This window comes from Anomalospiza imberbis, chromosome 1, assembly GCF_031753505.1.
Source record: "Anomalospiza imberbis isolate Cuckoo-Finch-1a 21T00152 chromosome 1, ASM3175350v1, whole genome shotgun sequence".
NCBI classification, from domain to species: domain Eukaryota; kingdom Metazoa; phylum Chordata; class Aves; order Passeriformes; family Viduidae; genus Anomalospiza; species Anomalospiza imberbis.
The window spans coordinates 64,203,797-64,225,934 of NC_089681.1; the positions used below are offsets into that span (position 1 = coordinate 64,203,797).

General features: G+C 38.5%; 1 long non-coding RNA gene across 2 annotated transcripts; it reads right to left on the reverse strand.

The window, feature by feature from the left end:
• Positions 1-3,233: 3,233 nt before the first annotated feature.
• LOC137476575 (uncharacterized) lies at positions 3,234-6,327 on the reverse strand. Of its 2 annotated transcripts, XR_011000443.1 has the most exons (3): positions 6,165-6,273; positions 3,670-3,871; positions 3,234-3,545 (listed from the first exon to the last, which is right to left on the reverse strand). It is a non-coding gene; the product is annotated as an uncharacterized lncRNA (long non-coding RNA). The 2 variants fall into 2 exon arrangements; XR_011000447.1 differs by lacking the exon at positions 3,670-3,871 and having other exon boundaries at positions 6,165-6,327.
• Between the last annotated feature and the right edge of the window lie 15,811 nt (positions 6,328-22,138).

Sequence of the window (22,138 nt, forward strand, 5' to 3'; positions counted from 1 at the left end):
CAAAAGAAGATTAAGTTGTGATTTTGAGTGAATGATTATTTTCATTGAAACAAGCAGTTTAAAAGGCTGCTTAGTGGAGAAGAGTAAAAGTAGAACCCATAAGTGATCACTAACACTAAACAAATTCAAATAGCATTAAGTTATCATTTCTAAACAATGAGAGAGAATATTGAATCATCTCTTACAGGTTTGAAATTTAGGTTACCTACACTTCTAAAAGAGTAGGATAGATTGTTAAGCTCTATGCATGTAATGATCTAGGGATTTGTTACCTTGCCATCTGGAACTAAATGATCTAATGGTCCTTTCTAAGAAAAGATAATTTACTTTGTGGAAGTATAAAAACAGTCACATTTGATTAAATCTTCAGTTCATTATGAGGACACCTGTGTGACATGGGTTAAATCTGGGGGGGGGAAAATGCAGGTAATCAGTATCCCCAAGTTTCAGTAGCCTCATTTTAAGGCATATCCTCCAATAAAAGCTGAACACTGATCGGCTATCTATTGTAGTATAAAGCATTTCCTATATTTATTCTATGCTCCCTGATTGCTCAGACAGAATTTGCTGATGTAAGTTTTACAACTTTACTGATCTACAGAATATTTATAGACTCCTGATATTTTTCCAATCAGAAGCATGCAATTTTAACAAAGACATAGCATTAATGCTATTAACCAGTATTAAAAGTCTCATGAACAAAATTATTTCAATTTATGTGTTTCTTATTCCAATTTAGATGGTTTAATTACATTTCAGTGAAAGTACCATGTTATTCCTTCTACCCTCTACCCTGTCTCCGCTACAAGAAAGTGTCTGTATAAAGGTGGACACTGTTTTACACTGCACTGAGTTCAGCAGCATGCAGGTGGCCACACTCCCTTCCCCTCTGGTGTGTAGGGCCATATTAAAGTTCAGCTCTTCATTCTGCAAATGACTGGGGAGCAGATGATCACCAAGAGAGAAAGAGCAAGGCTGAGAGAACTTATTTCTGCTTGGAGAATGAATATTAAACCTGACCAAGCAAAACAAGAAATTCATCTTGACAGTAGCAGATAAGAACATGTTTGCTTCGTCCTCGACAACATGGGAAAGCAAAGCTACTTCCATTTTGAAACAAACCAAAATATTTCACTTTCCCTGGCAAGAAACATTTTATTTTTACCACAGGTCTTGCTAAAGCAGGTAAAGCAATGGATTGGAGAGCTAGAGTTTAGGCACAAAATCAAGATGGGAGATGGCTCTTTTTCTCTACAAAGCCCCTGGATTTAAAACAGCCAACTTATATTATGCACAAAGCTACTTAATTGCTCTCCTCCTAAGGAGATCTGAACTCAGTAACTGCTCTTTGCAGAATGCCTGAAACACAAAACCCTTAGTAAATCTGCTGGTACCTTCTTGTAATGTTCAGAGCCAAGAAGCCTGGCAAAAGCATGTTTTATTTAATGTAGGAGATCTAAACAATTGGCTGTAGCTTACATGAGTTTCTACACTGACCAACAACCATTTCCAAAAACCTCTTGCAAAGGCAGTTTGAGGAATTTTACTTTTATCTTCCTTCCCCAATAAAATATTAAATAATTCACTACCAAACCCTCTGAGACTTCCTGTGATATTATCACACAGTGGTAAGTCACTGTTCCATCTCCATTTCAGAAAATGACACCCTAAAATAGTTACAGAGAATTGTTTTGAACCCATAGGTCCCCTTCTGCCCCAATGACACCCTACCCACTTAATCTATTTTCTAACATTTTTCTTGAGCAAAATGGCTGATTGAGTGACTACTAATTCATCACCTGCTGAATGCAGAGCAGAAAATATCTACTTCTCTGCAGTACATGCTGATATATAAGAAATTATGTGTTTTCCAACACAGCGTTTAAAACTATATCTGTTTCTCCAACACTATCTGAATCATTCAGCTCTGTAACATCATAGCACAGCGATGTTTCTATGAGTCATGGGTCTCTCCTGAACACCAAAATACTGAAGTTTTCATTTTGCTCGGCCAAGATACACCTGCAGCTCAAATACAACAATCTAACTCTGCAGACATGCATCTTTTCAGTTTTCTGAGCTAAACAAAAAAGAAGTAGCCGACAGCAAACCAAGCTTTTTTTGTCCATCTGTGGCCAAAATATACTGTAGACTAGACCCTGCATTCCTATTCAGCTCTAGGAGGGGCATTACTCTCTTCACAATCCTGTGGTGCAATAGCTGTATGCACACTTCACTGTATTTAACAGCCTAATCTCCCAATAGGAGCTATTATTAAATTAAACAAGGGCTAGTCTGACTGGATTTGGTTTTATGGTGACCTTTTTAGTGACAACATGTTCAGGGAGAGCTTTCTCAGAGGAGTGAAAGAACAGATGGGCAGCTAAGACTAGCAACTCTATTCATTTAACTGTATAGGATTTTTTTTTTCCCCTGCACTCCCTAGATGTATTTTCCTGCTTTTTTTGGCTGCAGTGTTAATACATTTCTAGGGCATTATTTATACATATATTCTTGTGGTCCAAGTCCTAATGCATAGCATAATAATAGCACAGTTTATCTGAAGGCTTTTTAAAGCAAGATTGACCCTTCCAAGAAGCGATGTTAGACATGACAGTGTGTAAGTTTCCTTCATTCACTTCAGCTTAGGGCTCTGTCTCTTGTGAAAGCCTCCTTTCTGTAGCAAGAAGTCTCTAAAGTTTTGTTCTAAATCAAAATTCAGTATACATGCCTTAGTACCCACTCCAGGACTAACTTTTTCTCACTCCTGAAATGCATTGGATGCCAATGATAACTAATGCAGCACTCTGAAGAAACAGTATTTTCCAAACAGATTGCTGAAAACACACAGATGTTTGTACAGCACCTCTTTCTCCCAGGATGCTTACCAGACTACTATCACTGCATTGAGAAAAATTTAAAAAACAAACAAACAACAAAAAATGGGCTCAAGCATTGCCTACCAGATAGCTCTAACTGCACTACCAAAAATAATTTTATTTTCTTTAGCAGTTATTACAGATATATGAATTCAAAAACATTTTTTCATGTGAGGTTTTTTTCCACCCTTATAGAGAACAGCAACTGCACCCACAGTATGGATTATTTACCCTAGACTCTGCAGAGCAACAGGGTTATCACACTCTGCAGCAGGACACGTATCATGACAGAATTGAAGGAATTTAACTTTTTGTGCATGTTAAAACGTCCTTTCTCTTTCCAGGATGGAAATATTTCCTCAAATATTTCTTCAAATGTTCTTATTCTTCCAGCTACAACCCCCTCCTGTTGCAAAGGGTTTGCCATTATTTTACTATACCTAAGATCTTTTCAAGCTGAGCCCTTTGCATATTTTCACACAGTTTTTGCATATTCAAATGCATATGCTTTTCTTCAAATAGGATTGTTTTTACCACATTCCCTTAGAATATTGTGTTCAGAAGCCTGTGCCCTGAAGTGTATCCATCTTCCTTTGCTGCATCTGTCTTCTGTTTCAATGCTTGTCCTTGGCCTCATTGTGGCTTATGTGACAAGGTTCAATTCATCTAAAAAAAAAAAAAAAAAAAAAGAGAAAAAAACCCTCCATTTGATATGAGATTACTATTATATTATTATCCATTTTCTTTATCAGAAATTATTTTAATCTAACAGTGCTGTTAGCATACTCACATGTTTTGAGGTCTTGTAAGCTCTTGCAAAGTGATACAATTCCACCACAATTCTTGTCTCTTCTCAAACTGTGTGCACTTTTTTTTTTGTCTTCCAGACACCAATATTCTTTCATCCTTGCAGTATTTTGGATCCTCCATCATGAATGGCATGATCAGAGGACAATATCTGCACTCCACATATCTATGCCCAAACGTGCTTCCTTCATAGGAAAAAGTCGCTTTTGTCATGTGTTAGTTCTGAGCTACACAGTAGAGTCTTTTTTGATACTCTGATTTCATATATTGCATATTAATTAATCACAGAACAGAGAAGAATAAAGAAAAAAAGAAAGAGAAAGAAAAAAGAAAAAAAAAAGAAAAAAGAGAAAAAGAAAAAAAAGAAAATAAAGAGAAAAAAGAAAAAGAAAGAAAAGAAAAAGAAAGAAAAAGAAAAAAGGAAAAAGAAAAAAGAAAAAATAAAAAATAAAAAAAAGAAAAGAAAAAGAAAGGGAAAAAGAAAAAGAAAGGGAAAAAGAAAGGGAAAAAGAAAAAGAAAGGGAAAAAGGAAAAGGAAAAGGAAAAGGAAAAGGAAAAGGAAAAGGAAAAGGAAAAGGAAAAGGAAAAGGAAAAGGAAAAGGAAAAGGAAAAGGAAAAGGAAAGGAAAAGGAAAAGGAAAAGGAAAAGGAAAAAGGAAAAGGAAAAGGAAAAGGAAAAGGAAAAGGAAAAAAAAAGAAAAAGAAAAAGAAAAAGAAAAAGAAAAAGAAAAAGAAAAAGAAAAAGAAAAAGAAAAAGAAAAAGAAAAAGAAAAAGAAAAAGAAAAAGAAAAAAAAAAGAAAAAGGAAAAGGAAAAAGAAAAGGAAAAAGAAAAAGAAAAAGAGAAAGAAAAAGAGAAAGAAAAAGAGGAAAAAGAAAAAGAAAAAGAAAAAAGAAAAAAGAAAAAGAAAAAGAAAAAGAAAAAGAAAAAGAAAAAGAAAAAGAAAAAGAAAAAGAAAAAGAAAAAGAAAAAGAAAAAGAAAAAGAAAAAGAAAAAGAAAAAGAAAAAAAAAGAAAAAGGAAAAGGAAAAAGAAAAGGAAAAAGAAAAAGAAAAAGAGAAAGAAAAAGAGAAAGAAAAAGAGGAAAAAGAAAAAGAAAAAGAAAAAGAAAAAAAGAAAAAGAAAAAGAAAAAGAAAAAGAAAAAGAAAAAGAAAAAGAAAAAGAAAAAGAAAAAGAAAAAGAAAAAGAAAAAGAAAAAGAAAAAGAAAAAGAAAAAGAAAAAGAAAAAAAGAGAAAAAGAAAAAGAAGAAGGGAAGGGAAGGGAAGGGAAGGGAAGGGAAGGGAAGGGAAGGGAAGGGAAGGGAAGGGAAGGGAAGGGAAGGGAAGGGAAGGGAAGGGAAGGGAAGGGAAGGGAAGGGAAGGGAAGGGAAGGGAAGGGAAGGGAAGGGAAGGGAAGGGAAGGGAAGGGAAGGGAAGGGAAGGGAAGGGAAGGGAAGGGAAGGGAAGGGAAGGGAAGGGAAGGGAAGGGAAGGGAAGGGAAGGGAAGGGAAGGGAAGGGAAGGGAAGGGAAGGGAAGGGAAGAAAGGAGAAAGAGAGAGGAAAGAGAAAATGGCTCTTCAGTCACACCACAGGCAAACAAGTTCATATTTATTTTTCTTCTATTTCAAGTTCAAAAATGAAACTCGGATACTTCATTCTTACATCATCCCCATCTCCTTTTCTTTTCTTTTCAACTGCTTTTCCTCATTTGGTAATATTCTTTTTAATTTGAGAAACTAGCATTCCATACTATATTCACAATGATTGTACATGATGAATTTGCAAAGTGGCATAATGAGGTTCAGATTTGTTCTCTGTTCCTTTCACAATAATTCATAATATTCTATCTGATTTTTGACTGCCACTCAGCACTGCTCTCCTGTTTCCATAAGGATATCTATTACCACTCAGAATGAGATTTAGGGTTGTAATAGTCAGCTCACAACCCATACAAGAATGTGTCAAATTAGGACCATTCTTTCCTCGCCGTGCCCCCTCCCCCACTCCCAAGGGCATAATTATCTATTAATCTACATTGAATTTAATCAGCTGCTTTATCATAGCATTCTTGGATTGCTTTGCAGCTCTTTATCATGAGTAGATGGTATCACCAGCAAACTGTTGCCTCAGTATTCTTTCTTCGGATCATTTAGGAATATGCTAAAAAACATATTGCAGCACAGAATAGTTGACTTTGTTGGCAAGTTCCATCCACTGTGACAAATGAAGCTTTACACTCATTTATAATCCACTATTAGTCCATATGAAAACCTGCCCTGTTATCTCATGGTCTCTTAGTTCTTAGAAGATTTTTGCAAGAAATCATGATAAACTGCTTTGGGAAATACATTTACCAAATCCAGAAAAAACGGTCAGACCTGATTTTCTTGGTTTTGGGTTTGTTTTTTTTTAAAAAGAAGGTGAAGACTTAGCCCAGTATATGTTTTCTACGTGTCCATCTAAAAGTTTGCTCTAGCTTACCAAACAGTGAATTTACTTACAAGTAGTAATGTTTTAGCAGTTTCATCTCCAAGTTTCTTTAGAGCTCCTAAGTGAATGTTATCTCTGTCTGTAGATGTATCTTTTCTTTTTTTGCTCCATTTGCTCAGAGATTTTATCCATACAAACAACTACATTTCAGAAAGATCCATCAATAAACAGATTTGAGAAAGATCCTCCAACATTTTTCCCCATCTAAAAGCCTTACCATTTGAATAATCTCAACCACTTCTTCCTGAATGTACATTAAAAAAAAAGGTTTACTTTTTCAGCTATATTGTCTCCTCTTTCATATGTTAATCACTTCTTGGACTTACACACAACACTTACTTACAAGGTCTCCACAACACTTTTTGAACACACACAGAACAATGATTTATTAGTCATGTTTATGCTTTCAATTCTTCCCTAAAAACATTTTTTTAAACTCATGTTCTTTACCCACAGCATCCTTCTTTCCGTAATCAAAGAATTCCCTTCACAACACACACCAGCAATATGCATTTGCTCTGAGTTGTCACTATGTTATGGGTAGTAAAAGAAATGACCACATAGTCTTATATGTATTAAACAAAAAGTCTTGTAGAGCAAGAAAGATACCACTTGTCCATGCCTCATTTAATAGTACAACAGCATATAAAGTGTGTAAGTGTGTATTATCTTTACCAAGAGAGAAGTTTCAGGGCACAAGTAGTAACAGGACAATGATTACATCCTCCTTGAAAACAGCAAGTAATTTGTAAATTCATAACACCCAAGTAGTTCAATATGAATTTTTAAAAAAATTAAAAAAAAAAAAAGAGTGCAAAATGAGTGCAGAAGAATGACCACATCTTCTGGTCACAACTCTAAGAAGGAATGGTTAGGTAAAGGCAATTAGACTTTATTGAAGGGTGATGATTAACCCTGAAGGATAGGATAAGGATACAAGGTAATGAAAGACTGGGATCTTTACTATCATTCAGTGGGATACCTGGAAAATGCACACAAAATGAGCTCATAAGGACTCAGAATTCAATTGATGATGTTAGACACAACACGTCTGTTGGAACAAAGGGGAAGAGAGGAACAACTCAATGAAACCTTCAGTTGTAAACCAGAACAAGAAGTGAAAAACATTGCTAGCTGAGGATAACTGCCAATAGAAGAAAAAGACAAGGAGAACTTGAAGGACTATAGTAAGTTGTGAATATGAAACAGAACAGAAAAGGAGGTTTGATGCCCCAGAGAAAAAAAAAAAGTAAAAAAATAAGGGTAGCATGAAGGAACAAAATACATGCTAACTCTGAAATAAGACAACAAGAATATCAGATATTGCAACTCAAGGAGAATCAAGTCAGTGCATAGGAACGCACAAAAAAAAAAGAAGGGACAATTCAGAGGTCCAGATGGGATTAAAAATGACACTCATAAGTAAAGGCTGGAGATTCACAGCAACACATGGAGAAGCAGATAGTCCTGGTTTAATCTCCAGCTGGGCTTAAAATAACAAGAGCAGCTCGGTGCGATCACAACCTCCTTGCTACTTGCGACAGTCTGCTCATGGAAAGGGATCAAAAAACCAAAATGGCATCATGTCTGTTACATGCAACTGGCAGGTGGACCTACAACTGGGAAGCATCACAAGGAGCCCGAGAAACAATTACAACTCCTCAAAATCAGTACTGCCCAATTCCCACTGAAAAAAAAAAATATAAAGGACTAACTCAGGGAATACTTGAAAACAAATAGATATTTGTGGGAATTCAGGGGCATCAAGTCACAAGAGGAGTAAAATGTGTAATAAGAGATTAGACTAACCAATAGTTAAATGATGAGGGGTATGAGAAGCATCTGTAGCGTTTGCTACAGATTGAGGTGTACTACTGAGGTGCATTTATTGAAGGAAGTAACTCTTCAAGAGATAAATTTGACTTGAACATTCCAGGAAATAGCTACCTAGGATCAAAGCTGACACAACTGTTAAGAACAGTTCAAACTAAGAAATGATAGATCTCCAAACACTACAGAAAGGAAAAAAATATAGGACAGCTAGAGCAGAGTCCCAATCTGATCAAATGATGAAATGTTACAAAGTAGGCTATCAACTACAACTGAAGAGCTGAAAAATGCTGCAAGGATTATGAGGGTCATTTAACCTAAACAATAATATGGAAATTGAATGGAACTTGCCAACTTTTGTCCTGGCACAGTACAGCAAAGTAGAGCCAAAAATTAATAAGAAAAAAAAAACTGAAAAAGAAAAGAGAAAATAAAATTAAAAAAAAAAAAAGAAAAAAGAAAATAAAAGGACAAAAAAGGCATATCATGATTTGTGGTGAGTTTAAAAAAAAAAAAAGATTATATAAATTGGACCAGGAGCTGAATTAGTGCTTTGCATCTGTTTACAGACTTTGATGACAGACAACGAAGATTGGCATGGGTAGCAAGAGGAATACAGAACAGAAATTATCACAAATGAGGTAAAAGGACCAAAAATTCGAAGCACTATGTACTCTTAACTGGGAAAGAGTAAAACTCCTTCCCAGTGATATCAACAAATATGATAAGAAGGAGGCTGCAACCTCTCCCTTTTTTCTTCAACTGAGGATGATATCGTTGACAACACATAAGAAAAGGTTTGAAAAATACTTGAGAGGTTGAGCTTTGATTTTAAGGCAGCAGATTTTCTCAGATACTTGCCTTTGCACAACAGTTCTGGCAGATTTTTTTGCCATTCCATAAATTTGACAAGGAATTGAACATGTCAGCCCACACTAACCGTGGCTTTCCATCACCACATGGAAATACAGGTGCGAAAATCCTGGGGATCTTGACCTTTCAGCAGCTTCAGGATCACCTTTCACTCATGCTTTGACCCAGGCATGCTTCAAACCTAAGTCATGCTGCTGAAAAATTGAGCACAATCTGCACTGTCACTTAGCAGTGATCTTCAAGCAGATCTTTAAAAGTAGCACACCTCTCCAACAAACAAAATACATAAATAACAAAAAGGTCTGAAACTATCAACAAGAATATGCCTAGACCTTATGACAGTTCAAACTGAGGAAATGTTCAAGAATTTCAGGAAGCCACACCTTCTAAACACCTCATTCCACTAATGGTCCAACACTACTGACAAGCATCACCACTGATGGCATCTGACCATACACTCAAGGCACAATTACCCAGAGGCTTAAGCAGCAGAAGTGAGTGCAGAAGTTTCCATGGTGAAGAAATGGGATGAAATGGGAGACCGGAAAAATCTCATCATTTTATTTCATTTCCTGTTCTTCCTAAGTTTCTAAGCTTATGACATCTGAGTTTCAGCCTTTCAGGTACATGCTGTAACTGGTATGATGACCCCACAAATTAGCCACATTTACATTAATCTTCATACTTTTTTATCCAAATGGCACCTATATATCCATGCTGTAATACTGACATTGGCATACTCTGCAGTGCAGTCAGTGAACAGGCTGAGCCACAGCAGGATCCTAATTTCAGATGAAATGGATCTCTAAGTACCTCTTCAGCATATCTGTACATCAGTTTATGCAATTTTGAGTATTTCTAAAAAAAATTAAGCTATTTCACTTTCTATTTTCCTGCAGAATTCCAACCAAATCTGCCACTCATTTGCAAGCCCAGAAACACATGTTAAAGACTCAGGAAGTGGTCACCTTCATAAAGAATTCTGGTTTATAAAGATGGTCTTAATTAGGGACACAAACTATCCTGTAAACAAAATTTCAAGCATTTGTATACACAACCTGTGTAATGAGATCAGAGTTCATGCCTTATTGCACAAATAGCATTTTTATTACAATAAAACAGTATAATACTACTTATTTTGTAAAGTATACCTATTACACAGTGAAGTCATTTAAGCTACAGGCAACAAATACCTGAATAAATGCTCTGCACATACCATCAATACCATGTTGTCAAATACCATCATTTTTCCTGATTTGGAAAATGATCCCACTAAACTTACGCTTTGGTTCCTCTCACTTTGACCATGTCCAAAATGATATGAAGAGAAGTTACTGACACTTATGACTTCCAAAATTACACTCACTACCTTCTATAAAAGTGTGTGTCTATATATATGTATGCAAATTAATGTATATTGTTGCTGACACTTATGACTTCTAAAATTACGCTCACTACCTTCTATAAAAGTGTGTGTGTGTGTCTATATATATGTATGCAAATTAATGTATATTTTAGCAGAATTTAACAAACATTTCATTTTCTTAACATATCTTAATAATTTTTACAATATGCAGTACAGTGGCAGAGTCCAAAAAACTGGTATTGCACTATTTCTTTTGGCTACATTCTCAATGTCAATGGAATCAAGAGGGATTTTTAATTAAACAAACAATGGCACATCATATAACAAAAGCATAGCATGGAACAACCACTGAGGATAAAATATGCTTCAATATTCATTTTCTGGAAATGAACTCTTTAATTTTATACTGATCTCTGCTAAAAAAGTCCTAGTACTCCATAGCTCCTTATTCTTACCCTGTACTAGAAGTCTGAATTCTCACAAAATCTGCTCAATATATACACTAAGTATTTATGAAATGCTTCATTAACCAGTATTTCTCTTACAACATAATCCACAGGAAGCTTTACATTTCAACACATGGAATAAATAGCAGTGAAAGAATGTCACATTCAGCTTTTATGTATAGTGGATATGTTGCAAATTTCGTAGAATGATTTTTTATTTTAGATCTTGATTCTGCCAAGAAGACAAAAATAGACAAAATAGGCACATCACCCAGTGATAAATATTTATTTCAGCTATATTTTATCACAAAACAGAGAACCACCATTTCTGTAGTCAGTTTTCAGAGCCACTTTTATATCTGTGTTATCAGTTAGAATAACAAAAAAATTCTGATCTCACTTAAAGCAGTCATTTCAGCCCCAGATCCAGAAACTATAGGTGGCCTGCTGCCAAGGGGGAAGTTCTGCACACCAGTTCTGCACACCTTCCTAGTCCTCAGCCATGCTTACATACAATCTGCCTTGCCCAGGTGTTAATACAGCTGCAGTGTGAATCAGATCAGGGTCTGATCCCATCTTTTTTCCTCTCAGGTTACTTTTCCCTCAGGTTGCTACAGATTCAGCTCACAGTATTGCTACCTGAAGACTTTTGCCAGCAGAAGGGATGGGACAGAGCTGTATGCAAAGAAGTCCTGGGTCTAAGAGACAAAACCACATCTAGTATTAGCAGCATGTACTTCAGTCATCTAAGAGTGATTATAGACACTTCTCACTCTAAGGTACTCCGTGACACTTTTCACAACCACACCATTAGATTCCTGTCTCAGTAATTACTATATTAATAGCTATTTAATCTTTAGTTCATGCAATCAGAAAAAGATTCTTATCGCACACAAAGTCATTTTGTAGTGTTGAAGACAAAAAAGCAGGTTCAGCCCTTCTCTCAAAGCACAAGGAGATTTTCAGTAACTGCAGACTGTGGCAGGACGTGCTGGACCCACAGTAGCCTATTCCCCACCATTCTGTAGGTGACAGAATCATCTCTGTGAGACCCTCTGACTTGTATGTGTACCCACAGATGCTGAAAAGCAGAACAAGCTCCAGCTGCTGATGTGCAAACACATAGAGATATATGCAGTACAAAATAACATTTATGCAGCAGTATGTAACTGCTGTTTATTTCTACAGTATTTCTGTATTTGCCCTACATGTGTTATTTATGAAATTATGCTCTCTTTATCAAAAAAACTCTATTCCAGAAATGTATCTTTGTTGCATGAATATGTGTGTAAATACGAAACACATATAGATGCTATATATCTATCCAGCATCTCTGCACAGAGATCTTTACATCATACATACACACACACACACACACACACACACACACACACACACACTTATTTTGCTCCAATATGCTGCCCAAATATCTCTTAATTTAGCAAAGGATAAAAATCTTACCCAAAGTTTTTAAACTTCATTAAAAAAGTATTATTCTGTTACGAAAAATAGCTTTGAGATATTGATTTTAAACACCATAAAAATAAAACTTTGATCTAGTTTACTTTCGATAGATGTGAGAGACTGAAATGTTAATGATTCAAACAATCGACCATTTACAAAAGCAGCAGAATGCTTTGCTGAGACCAGGTTTTGCACCCCCCAACCTAAGGAGAGAAGGAGAAAAACCTTCTCCTGTGTTGGAAAAACCTCTGATCTGCATAAGACAGAGGGGCTGCACTCCCACTGCCAGACGATGACCATGACAAACCAACCTTTGTTTAGCAACAAGCTGGGCTTTGAGCCAGATAAGAGAGAAGGCTGATAAGAAGCAAATCCTGCTAGGTGGGATAGTGCTTTTTATCTTGCCAATGTCCTCCCTTACACAGCTGGCTCAGGTGAGAAAACTCCCCCTCCTATTCACACATAGGCCTGAAGGTGTTCATTCCTTCTGATGGGGCATGACTGGCTCAACTAGCCGGATGTGAGAGGCAGCTGTCATGTCTTGGAGGGTGTCACAAATAATCAAAGACCCCCAAAGTTCCCCCAGATTTGTTTCTGGAGTCTTCCACCTGAGGACTGTGCATGATCCACAGTGCTGCAACAGTGTTAAACTCGCCCCTGGGGGGGGTACATGGGTGCTCCCACCTGAACTGAACCTATTTTAATCCACTGAACTTTATGTAGAGGGAGCTTCTCCCATCCCCAATGAATCAAGACTATGACCATCATTTTGACCAATACACATTAAAATTGCAACAATCAAGTCTCATTGCTGCATCCACCGGTGGTGATATCTTTCTATCATCCTATCCTTTCTCCTTCTTTTCCTCATGTATCTTCTTAAGTGATGTCTTTATACTTTTATTGTTATATTACTATAGATAATAACCAAAATGGCTACATACCTCCTTTCCATTGCAAGCGAAGTGTTTTAAAGTAAACCCTACATATAGATATAGATAAATAGATATATAAATACTGGTCATTCAGTGTCATTTCCCTCTAATCCACACCAAGGGATCTATTAAGAAGAACCTCAGTTATACTGGCCTTTAGGGGCGGGTTGTAACAGAGCACAAGATTGCCTAGTAAAAAATACCACCTTAATGACCACTACATTTGATGTGTTTTTAACTAAACATACCACCAGTTTCAGGCTAGAATTAGAATAATTCTACACTTGCTCTAAACCTAGTACAGGAATGAATTTATAGACACTGATATTTTGCCGAGCTGTCATGGATGCAAATTAAACAGCCCAAGTAAAACCTATAATTCAGTAACTATCTTTAAACTAGCAACTACTATAAGCAAAACCTCTCTAAAGTCCTTTAGTGTGCCAGCTGCACATCTTTAGATGCAGGAGAGCAAAGCTGCACAAATCTAATCACAGGTGGGAAACTGGAATATCTTTGTAGGACAGGAAGCTATGTCACTCCCAAGTGACAGAAAAGCAGAGGACAAAATAACTTCAAATACCAATACAATTTTCACTTCAGTTGCCAACACAGAGCTCACACACTACAAGGCCATGAGCAACCACCCTATCCCAGGTCTGGCTGCAGAGGCAGCTGATTACAGCAGATAATTCTGCAGTCACCCTGGGAGGAGGTACCGCAGGCTCAGCCAATTCAGGAGAAACTACCAATCTGATCTGTCTCTAAACTGTACATGCCTTAGCATTCAAGGCTAAGATTCTCCCTCCTTTCTCACTGGACTGCATTGAATTAGCTAGCTCTTGCAGATGGTCATTTTAGTGAAGATTGATTAAAAAAAAAAAAAAAACACATTAATGACATCTGCCTCCTAGGTGTGGTTTGTCCAAAATAACCAAATTCGTCTCTCCAGAGATGACAACCTCCTTGACTTTTCTCTTAATGCTAGAGCACACAGACAATGATTTCCTGTTACCGCTCCAATTTGTTTCTTTTTTGTGCCATTATCTTCCTAGTTTTGCTATGCTTCTGAGAATAACCTGATCTTTTATTTTCCTTTCTGTGTCCTTTTACTGGACATAAAGAACAATTTTTAAAAGCTGCTATCGTACTATATTTCTTATTTTTCATGCAGAATGGAAAATTATGTATGTCCCTACTACTCATGTATTCAAGGGATATCTGCCTCCCTTTGGCTCTCTTATCTCTCAGACCAGTTTCCTGAAAAACTGTATCTTCCACATGTTTGAGTTTACTGGTCTACTTCCCTAAAATCCACCTCTGTTTCTCACTCTCCTAGATATTGGCCTGATGATCTTTTCAAACCTTTCTAAACCAAGTGGAATCACACAACCATTAAACAGACATTAGAAAATGGTTCCAGTGGAGGTTTTGACCTTGAAAGAACCAAGTATAGCATTTTTGACAATGGACATTTTGGTTCTATATTAAATTATTAGTTTTAAATGAATGACCCTGTAGACAGACTACTTGGGCTATGAGAATATCAACTGATTATACAGTGTCTGCTTAAAGAAGCATTGAGAGGATTATAACCTATATTTCCTAAGGACTATAATTGGTCCTTGGAACAAATTGCAGCATCTCTGAAGTGATTCACACACACTAGGTCCAAGGAATAAACAGCATGATAAAAAGCACATAACACATTTCAGATCACATTTGAATAGAGAAAGTCATTAATCAATCACAATTCATATGAGATACTGGTATCCCTATGTAAGAGGCAGACAGAAGTCTGGTGATATTGAATCATGACATAACCTTGGAAACCCCCTTTCAGTTGCACCAATAAGCATACTAATCAATCACTAATAATTCCTAGTTCTTACAACAATTATTTAAACTCTAATAAGATGCAAGTTTTTTGATATTATCAAGAAGTCTCTAACCATGCAAGTTATATCTTCCTTTTTTCTTTTAAACATATGTCTGTGGGATGTGCCCATGGGGAGGACAGTGTGGGAATGCCATGGGAAACTACAGTCATTTAGCATAAGGCCTTTCCCCAGAGTCCTCTGCCCACCCCCCCCCCCCCCCCCCGCCCAGTGCAAATGAGCACATGCCCATCACCTGTCAGTTTGTGGTTGTCATCTCCCCAAGTTCTGGAACGTTCCCCGTTCTCGTTGTTTCTAATGGTTCCCTCTGTAAACCACTCCTTCCCTTTTCCCTCATTGGTCCAGTTTATGTTACCCCATCCCTGTTCCTCCCCTACACCCTCTTCCCATTGGATTATTTGTACCCTGGTTACTCCTTCCCTCCCCAGTTATATACTCTGGCCCCCCCTTTCCTGGGGCTCTAGGAGTCTGCTTTCCCTGAGTGTGGTTGTCTTCCTGCTCCTATTTCTGCCTCCTTACTCCTTTGATCAATCCTCAATAAACCCGCCCGGATTCCAGCAGCTCAAGAGTCCTTCCGTCTTCCTGGTGGGGATTTTAATTACGCTATCCAGGCACCCATTGACCAGCCAACTGAGGGCCACCCTGTGGGACTCGGTCCGGGGTAGCCCATATATGTCTTCTGTTATCTCTTTTCTCAGACTTTACATATTTTGTTATCTTTTATGTAAATTGCAATAAGTACTTAACCACCACTTATTGTCAAACCTATTAGTTTTCTGACAGCCATCTCAGGTACCCTAGTATTACATATCTTGGCTCCACTTGGGCCCTTACACCTTAATTTAAGTTCATGGATAGCTTCACAAGTTCATGGATAGTCACAAAGATTCCTTATATTCCTTAGACTTACCCAATACTCAGAGGCAGATTTACTTTATTGCCTATTTTTATAGAGCTCAGATTTTCTGTTTGAGTCATTGATCTTGTTAGCCTTTTTGTTTGTTTCAAGACCATCCAAGCTCATGAATGCAAGAATCCGTTTTGAAACCCAAGGAGGCCAACACAGATGGTTTTAACCATGTCAGTGTCAAGTCACATTCAAATGGATTTCCTTCTCCTTGCACAAAAGCAGCTATTTTAAAAAACTGTAAAACTGCACACATCTGGGATTGTTTACAGTACTAGTAATCCCTATATAGTATATGTTGTCATCGCTAGTAGGAATTCCCTCTTCCTTGACCACAGGCCAAAAGAACACAATTTCTTTTTGAAGCAGCTCCAGTTTATGTGGGCTTAATTTCAGATTTTTGGCCATACTCTTATCACAGATTATTCGTAATGTTTCAGTTCCGAAAGTATCTACTACACGACACAGTCATCATACTATGCCATAAATACAGACAACTATGAATACAGACACTGTATTCTTTATTACCCTACCTGTTTCAGCTCATGCTGAAGAACAAACTACAATGAAGAGTCAGGGATAGTGAACCTCCACATTTCTTGATAATTTGGAATAACCTCTGTCAACTCTCTTCTCTGATGGCAATACTTGGTCAGAGGACTACTCAGTGGTTCAGTATTCGTCAGAAAACAGCTTATGCTAACCTCTTTCATTACATCTATGTTGGCTTTTTTGGTCCCTTTAGAAAATTTTAGCTATGTTGTAGAACAAGAGTTTCTTGTTCTCTTTTGTGCTATTTTCCCCTTCTAACACATCCACGGCTTCATTCTATGCAGCAACCCTCACCTTTGTTGAGCATTTGCTAATTTTGAGGGTTATTTAGCAAAACTGTCAGGGAGTTTCTATTTCAAGGAATTCTGCTAATTTCATCCCATTAAGAAATGTTGAAGACAAGACTAAACAAATCCCTCCATTTCACTGAGCTCCCACTCATTACATCTAGCTGTCATTATGGTTTCTATCCCTGGAGCCAGGAAACACATTCAGTGAAAGAAACAACTTTGAAAGCATACTGCTCTCCTGCAATTTGCCTCACCTAGCCCACACCTGCATGAGGAACTCACATGGATGAAACTTCAGGATGTTTTCCCTGACATTTACTAAGTTGTTTATCATACAGGAGTCCAAACTATTATTTCAGCCCTTGTATTTTCGCTTTCCAGCTTTCTTATCAAATTTTACTGGTAAAACAGCCAGGCTCAGTTTGCTCGGTCTTGGTTAAATCCATGTTATCAGCTACCACCCAACTGATTTCAATGAGTTAGAAGGATTTACATTGTGTCAGGAAGCAGCAAGGGCCAGCTGCTCCCTGAGGTAGTGCAAACCCCAAGGTGAGGATGACCCAGTACAGGCAGTGCCTTGCAGTGACCACAGCAGTGTCCCACATCTGAACCCAGGACACAGATCACACAGGGAACAGGGCCCTCTGGTATTCCCAGAGATGGCAAAATGATGAACCAAAATGATGAGCTTGTACAAGAGAAAGATGTGGAAATGAGGTTACAACACAGGTCTAAAATCAACCCAGACAACAAAGACAAGACAGAAGACAGGCAATAAAGAACATCTAAAGGCATCCATTTGGGAGACAAACTACCTACAACACAGGTCTGAGGTCTCTCCAGGAATCAGAGTCACACCAGCAGTCCCAAGCTGGAGCTGAAGTGAGGCTTCTTCTGGGTCCATGGACACAGTTGTGGACAGAGGCCCCATGGAGGCTGCTTAGAGCAGTTAAAACCCATTGGAGCTCTCAGAGCCCTGATCTTTTGCAGTTTCTATTTATTTCCTACATGTTTACTCCTTCAATTTCATTTTTACCACATCTACTACCAGCTTTCCTTGCCCAGAGTCACCGTGCTAGTGCACTTTATAGCCAGACCTGTGTTATTGCACTCCAGCTGTCTAGACCAGACCTGAAATTTTAGGTTCACCCTTGCAATTTTATTTGCTGCTTCTATTTTATATCCTTCCATTCCTCCAACAACTGAATAACTTTTCATGTCTGACACTTGTAAATGTCGGCTCTACCCAAATTTACAGGTATGTTTTTTGTGTCCAGATCATTGTTTTCTTTTTTTGCTTTTTTGCACAAAAAGGCCAAATAACTGGGTTTGGGGTTTTTTCCTCCTTCATTTGCATAGTGATATGATTTGATCGCTCTCTGAGCTCCAACTGAAGCTCCCTTCTGGTTAGTGGCAGTACATTAGCCATTTGCTACCATGATTGCTCCAGCTTGGTCCCACAGGAACAGAGTATCAGTTTGCACCTTGGAAACTGGATCCTGTTTCAAGCACAGGATCTGCTCACTAAGAAGCTGACATTTTTGACATTTATCTATTTGTAGGTTGGCTCTATTACAAGTCACAGATGATGGGCTCTCAATTTGTTTAATTAGGAACAAAACTGTAAAGTGGCATGAATTAGTATCTTTTATCCCAGGCTCAAGTCTTTTACAGACCTTTGCTGTAAATGTTTATGTGAAACTAGCCCTCTCATTTAGACTTATGGCAATTGCCCAATTTTTCTTTCACATCTCCTTCTTTGCCTCCCAGTCAATTTAGCAAACCAGGCATCTTGAAACTTCTTGAAAATGCCTTAGACTTGCATGTAAGTCTCAGGTTTAGGTGCACCACTGCATAAGAATTTAAGACATTTATATGTCTCCTATATTCATGTCTGGAAACAAAAAAGTCAGTAAAGCTCCACCTGACTCGCTACAATAATTTAGTAGCAAATAAAGACAGTAACCCCAGAATTCATGTCACACAGTTTTGAACCTACTCATAAGGCCTAGACTAATATTTTAGCGTTTCCACAATTAATGTTCATCATATGAAAACACAGATTCGTTGAATGGTTTGGGTTGCAAGAGTCATTAAAGATCACCTAGCTCCAACCTGACTCACATGGGCAGGGTCACCTTTCACTAGACCAGGTTGCTCAAAGCCTCATCCAACCTGGCTTTCAGCACTTCCAGGGATGGGGAACCCACAGGTTCTCTGGGTAACTTGTTCCAGTGTCTCAGCATCTTCACAGTAAAAAATTTCATTGCAATATCCAATCTAAATGTCTCCTCTTTTAGTTTAAAACTCTTCCTCCTTGCCACATCACTATTTCCCTGTGCAGGAAGCCATCCTCTCTCTTATGTAAGTCCCTTTAGATGTGTTTACGACACTCCAAGCTGAAACTCAGCTGTGCTTGCAACTCGTGGGTGTCACTATTCCAGGCAACTCGTGCTCCTTGTCCACAGGTGTCTGAAAGCCCTTATTTCTCCTCCCTCTCCAGGACAAACCCATTTTAAAAACATCTCAGTTGCCTTCTCAAGGGTTCAAAGCCACCATCAGTGCTGCCTAGCGGGCGCCGCTGAAGGCCCAAGATCTTTACCCGTGGATTTATTTAGGGCGGGCTGGTGGGCTCTCCGGGGTTAGTGCGAGCCTCCCTCACTCCCTCCCTCCATCCCCTTTCCGCTTACCCCGGGCGGAGTACAAGCAGGCAGTGCTGGCGGGAGCCGCTCCCGGTCCCGCTCCCGGCCCCGCGGCGGCCAGCGGAGGGCGCCCGCCCCGCTTCCCTCCCTGCCGCCCGCCGGGGCCGGGGCCGGGGCCGGGACCGCGCCGCGGGCGGCGGCGGGGCCGTGGGGGTGAGGGGGTGAGGGGGTGGACGGCCATCCCCCGGCCGCCGCCTCCTCCCGCCGGCCGAGCCGCCGTCGCTGGGGAGAAGGGGCGAGGGAAGCGCCGTGTCACCTCCCCGGGGCTCCAGGTCCCGGCTGCCTGGGGCGGCCCGAGAGGCAGCGAGCCGCTGGCCTCGCCCCGGTGGTCGGCACAGGCGGGCGTCCTTCGCCGCTTCGGGATAACGCGTCTCCCTTTTTTCCTTTCCCCCACCCCTCCGCCCTTTTTTTTTTTTTTTTTTTAACCAAAAATGCCCCCGTACTTTATTTGGTAATTTAACAGCATATGATTTAAATCAATATAAAATTCAAATACTTTTGTGCCACCTGTTGGATTTTGCCACTAATTACACGTAGCTGGAAGTGCTACATGTACTGCTGTGTTCAGCCTTAGAAGAGTTGCCCTTAGTGCCACCGAGTGCCCTTAAGAAAATACTACTTTGTTTGTTATTTTGAAATATTTTCTCTCGGGGCACGCAGATAGAGCTGGCTTTTTCCTCATAAAAATCTAACCTATGCATTACAGACTGCATTCCATGAAGGCACATAGTGATGCAGGGCTGGAGTCAGGGTTCCTGTGATAATGCAGTAATAATTATTTGGGAATTTTATTAGCAGAGGTACTCCAATCCGAGGGCCTGGGAAGCAGAAATGGCTGGTTCTAGGTACACAAAGCCATAAATGCACTTGACAGTGTCCATGGTTCAGCAAAGAGAGGAGTATTCCAGGCCTGTGCTTTCCTCATGCGTGTGAATACACAAGTACCAGCACTACTGCTCAGACTATCAATCATGGGCGGTCATACAACACAAAGCATGCCAAGTGTTATACAGCTGAGACTCTCTCAAAAAAATAATTTTGTCTGACCCTTCTTCAATAGCTGTCAAGTCGTAATGTCAGGACACATTTTGTCATATAAGAATAAGCTGGTTTCATTTCATATTGCAGTGTGCAGATATATTCATTATAGAGTAATATTTTTTAGCATGACCAGGGATAAATGAGATGTAAGTAATACATTCCTATAAGAATCTGAAAATTAACCAATGATTTTATCTGGATTTCACTGGAAGAGAAAATTAATGACCTCTGAGTTATCAGCTGTCTTACTTGTTATTCCTTATCTGCCTGTAATCACACTGCAGACACCTTACAGTTATTTGAGATCAAGAGGTGCAGAAGCAAGTGGAGAAGTGCCCGGAGAAGGAGTGGCCACTTGCTCTTCTTCCCAGGTGTAACTGCAAAAAACAGGAAGTCTCCATGATGACCCTTCTTTACAGCGGCAGGTGAAGGGACAATCGGTGCTTCTCATGACTGGTGGGTTACAGCCACCTCTTCAACAGATGGGTAAGTACATTAGAACCAAGAAACATTCTTCCATGGCAACACCAGAAATAAGTAAAGCCCCAAAATTGCTTAATTTGACTCCATTTAAATTTTCTTATATTATTTTCTCATTTTTAAGAAGAAGGTACACAGGACAAGAAATACATAAAATTGGGGGTTGTCATTGGTTTTGGTTTTGCATACAAGTACAACAATCTCTTTGGTATGTACGTTTCCGTAGTGTACTCTGCTTTTATGTTACAATGCAAAAGTTTAGAAAGATATGAAGTATTGTTTAATGAAAATATAAATGCTTTCTAAATTTTTGTGGTGTTTAACCCATTTGAGGAGAAAAATTACCAAATTAGATTACAAAATTAATAAACTATGTCAGGATCTAGTGTGTAAAGTACAGTATCTCAGTGTTGACATCTGTCAGTCTGATTCAGAGAAAGCTTTAGTGATATATTTGTCTAAGTCTTCTATTAGCAGAGAGTGTCTTTAAACTGTTTCAATTGACCCCAATTTTATTGACTTTCATTTTTGCGATAATCCTGCTTCAAAATCTTCTGTGGTTTTATGAGAACAATTTTCCACTGTTCAAACAGTCATAAATGCCCACAAAATTTACAAGATGACAGAAAAACACACAAAGCAAAATTAAAGTGTTTACACACCACACCAATACTTTGCTCTTGGCAAGTGCATAAGTGACTTCACAAGATGCAAATCAGTGCAAATTACATATTACACATTGTCTTTTTAGACCAGTCTGTAGGCAACATGAGCATGTCCTGGGGCCCCAACACCATAGCTGTCTTTTTGTTCAGTTTCTACAGGCTCATAAATAGCATCTCAGGCTTTAGCTCCTAATGTGGTAAAAAAAAAATTATGTCTTGCAATATACTGAAGTCCAGTTATTTAAAAAATGGACAATTGACTCTTTGTTTTCATTCCCATCAACTTCTCTCTCATGTGGATTATATTAATTATTTCTTGTCAATTTATTTCTACATATTCAAACAAGCCAAGAAGCAAGGAAAGCAGTCTTACACCATTTAAGATCTTTCCTACAAGGAAAAAAAAAGGTTTAAAAGAAGTAATTGCTAATTGTTCCCATTTAGCTAGTACTTCTAAAACCAACTGTAAATAAGTTGATGAAATCTCTTTTGCAGTGGAATTTAAAATTTAAGGAGCCTTTCTTGGAGTGAAGGAG